This window comes from Xenopus laevis, chromosome 2L (genome assembly GCF_017654675.1).
Source record: "Xenopus laevis strain J_2021 chromosome 2L, Xenopus_laevis_v10.1, whole genome shotgun sequence".
Lineage (NCBI taxonomy): Eukaryota > Metazoa > Chordata > Amphibia > Anura > Pipidae > Xenopus > Xenopus laevis.
The window spans coordinates 129,373,960-129,379,260 of NC_054373.1; positions in this window are offsets into that span (position 1 = coordinate 129,373,960).

A 5,301-nucleotide genomic window follows, 5' to 3' on the forward strand; every position below is an offset into this window, starting at 1 on the left:
TAAAACTTGACAAGTCAATGGCAGAGGTCCCTTGAATCATTTCAAGATGTTTTTAGCCTTCGTGTTTTTGGGGTATTTTCAGTGGTCGGCTCTCAAAAAAAAAAAGCTCAGTTTGAGCTATTCACGTTTTTTTTTTCACAAATAACTCGATCAATTCAAGCTATTCGAGTTCCCCCCGCTTGTATTCATTCAAGCTTTTTACATTCAATTATTTTCAGAAATAAGCAAACATTCGAGTTGTGAGTTTATTCAAGGTAGAAAGAATCTCACAAACTGGACCATTTGATAAATAACCCCCTTAATCTTCAGGAGTGGGCCCTTGCATAATGTTGGCGTAATATGGGCACCATAGCTTTTTAAAAAATGCTCAATAACTACTTTATTGCAGGATGATATACAGATCTCTTGAGAAATAGGCACAGATGATACAGTACAGTTTTGAAGCATATAATCACAAATAAAAAAAAGGACAATATCTTTTATCATTATGTAATAAAGCAACAAGTTTTAATCTCAATTGCCTTGGCTGCAGGAGTGCGTGCACAATTACTTCGGATGATTTATATTGCCTAAACTACGGGTTCGGGGCACGACACCCGGGCCATCTGGCTAATTTGGTGAGTGTAAGCTCTGCTGACCTTTTTCAATACTGAAGTTTAATTGGTTATCTTTCAAGTGACGGACCTGGGGTTTGGACACCCAGGTCACTCTTTCTACTCGGTGAGAATTACCTAGTGGCTGTTTTTTGTCACAGAATGTTTTTAAGCAAGATTATACTTTGATGCTTTTTGATAATAACTTTGTGAATTGGTTTTGAGATAGATTAGAGCCAGCACTTTCACAAATCACAAATAAAACCTTTAGAAATGTTTGCCCATCAGAGGCCAGTAACCAGTCTGCAGATAGTCAACTTGAAAATGTTCAACCCCAAGCACTTGAGTCCGTATCCTTAGGATGGTACATCTAGGGTTGTAATCCTTCTAGTTTCCTCATAGGAGCACCAGGCTGCTCATGAAACACACTGAACCTAGCTCTCACTCCTTGAGAGAGCTATAAGGAGATATCCTCTTCCCCTATTGCCCAGTCTCTAACCTTCTTGCTCCTTCCTGCCCAGGTAGAATCTAAAAAGAAAAGAGGATGAGCACTGTCAACTTCTTCATTTTATACAGCAGAACAATAACCCCTCCTGACCAATTATGGGACTGCCAGGAGCACACTTTCACACAGGATCAGGTAACATTTTCCCCTCCCAACTGCAATTTAAGACCCACGTAGCCATTTATAAACTTTAGGTAATGTTCTGTAAACAAGAAAAAGGGTAACTGTATTACCATTGGCTGTTTATCAAAGTCAGATGGAATGATATGCATATGTACATTTAGTTTGACTAAAAGTTTCAGCAACCAATAGCCATCAAGATGCAAATAGTGAAGTGCAGGAGCTGTGCAGGAGCTTTGGCCTAATACCATCTTCAGGAGAGGGAGACCAGGTGGGTACCTGATCCTTGCTAGGAATAGTTAGGTAGTGGATTGTAAGTAGCTCATCCTAGGTGCTAGGAGTTAGATAGGGCAAGCTAGCAAAGACAGCCTGCGTCCCAATGAGGAGTTTAGTTTTGGCGTACTGCCCCAGGGCAACCATGCGCCAAACAGGAAAGAAAGCATGTAGGGACTAGTGGCAGGATAGTTTGGAACGTTGTGGCCAGCAGTCTGGAGGAAGCTTGGGCACTGTATGCAGACTCTGCAGAGAGAACATTGGGAGAGGAGACATTGGGAGAGAGGACCACTTTGACAGCTACTGCATTTGCCTGTGCACTTCTATATACCTGGAGACACACTGTGTGAGTGTGTGTGAGGAATTGGGAGAGGATTTCCTGAGTGTATGTGTGAAAAGCTTGTTAATTTATAAGTAAGTTCCTGGTCAGTTGTGACTCCTGTCTGCCCATGCGAACCTGTGAAGCTGCTTATTAATTATTTGCCTTTGTTCATAACAACTACGTGCATCATGTTTTATTCACAACCTAAGGAGGCAGCGGCCTGCCTGGGAGCAGCTAGTTATCGGTGACCCTTAAATGGCATAAGCTGAACAATTGAAAAGGGCCACCCTAGAGGATTTCTAAGAAAAGTATAGATTTTTTAGCAGTAAGTAAAAGACAGGAGTGATAGGATAGTCAAACTGTGTTTTAACCTTTTCTAGTAGAATGCCTCTTACTGTGGCTGTTTAAGTGCCATCCATCTGTGAAGGTGTTAAACTTTCACATGATAATGCTCACAAAAAATACATCCCAATCTATTATTTTTAGGTGCATCATGCATTTATTTTCACAGACAACCAAGTGACAGGGCATGGTATTCCCAAGAGTTTTTCCATTGATAAGTTAGCTAGTACATAAAGTCTGTACCTTATGTTCCCATCCCCTATCAAAAAATGTTAATGCAGTGTGTGAGTCACTGAGTATTTTACAGCAACAACCAGAAATAAAAGAACTAACGTATCAGGTTCACAGCAATTAAGACATCATTACAAGTATACTGTGCATTATGAATACTGCTTACTATATAATGAATAGTGCATCTGTATAATCATGGGGTCTGGGACTTCAAAATCTTCATGTCTATGATTTATTTTAATTTGCAGGTATTTGTTTCTGAAGGATTAAGTCACAAAATATATGTACAGACAGCAAAGTTCATTAATGTACTGGCAAAATAAAGAGAGCAGCTGTGGATAAATGTTCTAAAAATGTATTAATTGCTACATTTTACACCTTAATAGGTGTAAATGTTGTTGATTAGTACTAAGATTAAATGGGGATAATTTGCTCAGTGCAGGCATCCAGCTTTAATTTGTTACCACAGTAGGATAAATAGTTCTTCCTGTTTTGTATTCAGAAACTCACATAGATGTATGCACTGTAGTTTAGTAATACAGACTAGGATGCATAAAACACGGACAGTATGAAAAAAGTATTTGTTAAATAAAAACTGAATTCATTATCCCTGTCAATTTCTACCTTTAAGGCCCATTTGCAAACATAGGTTCTCCCATGGTTGCCCTGAGGGTACTCTATAAGATTATCTTGTACATATTTAATGGTTATTTTAGTATGTGATTCAAATTACTGTAACTGCCTATTTAAATCAGTCTTTACTCAGTCTTAACAGTTTAATACAAATTGCATGTTAATAAGCAGCTTAAGTTAACTGTGGTTCTGTCAATAAACACTCTTTGCCGGAGCCTTTAATATTATTCTAAGAGTTTTCTGGTATTTTGCCTTAGGCTGTTTGCATTCTGAGCCTAAAGCTGGCCATAGACGCAAAGACCCGATCGTACGAATCGTGGATTCGTACGATTTTCGGACTATGTGTGGAGAGTCCCGACATTTTTCGTCCGTCGGAGATCGGTCGTTTGGTCGATCGGACAGGTTAGAAAATTTCTGTCGCCTGCCGATAATATCTCTGCGTGTATTGCCGATCGTACGATTTTCAGAGGGAGACTGTCACTAGTGTTGTCAGACATAAGTATCGTACGATTGCTGTCAGGGGCAGAACATTGGGTGATCTGTTCTTATTTGATCGGAATGGTAAATACTTTGATCTGAATGGTTAGTGGAGGGTCGGGAGATGGGAAAGTCCGATCGTACATTGATTCGTACGATCGGATCTTTGCGTCTATGGCCAGCTTAAGGGCAGGGACACACGGGCAGATTTGGGGAGATTTTGTCGCCTGGTGACTAATGGCTTCTTCTTTGGGGTGACTAATCTCCCCGAACTGCTTCCACATGTCTTCCGCCTGGTGACTATTGGCTTCTTTGTTGGGGCAAATAACCTCCACCCGAACTGCTTCCACATGTCTTCTGCTTGCTTCATTGGAAAAACGCCTGCGGAAATGCACCTGCAGCGCTTCGATTTCCAAAGTCGCCCAAAGTTTCCTCACGGCTGACTAAATCTGCCCGAATCTCCAGGTGTGCCCTTACCCTAAGATCTACTTTAATGCTAATATGGAAAGATAAGTTACCTTTAAAAGACTGTAAAAGTAAAATGTATTGGAAAAAACACTACTACAACAAATACAGTACATTTATGGTATCTGCATTGCAGCTGGCAAAATGTAATTTTCTGTCCAATAAAACTGGACTGAAAGACACTTAAGTAAACAAGCCCATATGTGCATGTACCGCTGACATGATTTTACTAGCTGCCATTGTGTTTCATATGCTCCATGGGTATTGATATATTGTAGATTATACATAAATATATTTAAATATTTCAGAATTTCTTTGTTATAGAATCTAAGTAATTTAGCAATTAACAGGCACACTTGAATATTTGGTTGTTGCACTTTAGTTGGTGCATAGGCCATAAGTGCCCAAATTAAATCAGATACAGTGCTAATATTCCAAGAGGGACTTTTGAATTTATCATAACAAACTAGCTATTGTTATGGAGGAAATCATGGATGGATTTCCAGAGGCGAGGAGCAATGACAGAAAAAGGTTTAAGACAGGAGACAGCAGGGAATGTGGTTGGTGTGAGAAGACAATGTTCGAAAGGATGAGAAGATGACTAGGAGCAGAGGAGTGAAGGTGTTTGATAGTTAGCAGAAATATTTAGTAAGCTAACCTTTGTTTAACAAGGAGCCATAATAAAGATTTTAACAGAGGAGAAGTAGATTCTCTCTTGTGAGGACAGAAAGATTCTAGCATAGAGTTTATCATACACTGAAAGGGCAGAGGTGGGAAGTTGGTTAGTAATAACTTGCATTAGTCTAGACTGGAGAAGATATTGTTTTACTATATTTTTAACAGAGAATGGGAGATTGGCAATGGAGGAGTTAGATCCAAGTACATTATTAGTGATGCTGGTGCTAATGCTTGAAGTGGCCACTTTTTATTACAAATGTCCAAGGAACCATAATAAAAACAGAACAGATCCACTAATGCCCTACACATGAGCCCACCCTAAAACAAATGCGACACAAAAATTTAAAATAGCTCGACTTTTGAAGGCAATCCAGCTTTAAAAAAGTAAAATTTGCCAGCATTTTTTTACAACCAGACTGCATCAGTCTAGATTTTAGGGGTCCTTTGCCATACCAGAGTTGTGATCACATCATTTGTGTGAAACATCCATTCATTAAAGGAACTTGCATCAAAAGGCACTGCTTGCTCTTCTGTATAATTATGCTCAGCAATGCTGCTGTCCTCCTGTTCCAAATTAAGTGTCGTTGCTAGCGTTGCTGGAAAAAAATACCGGCCTTCCTATATATGTATCTTTTTTCACTATTAATAAAATTAGAATCAAC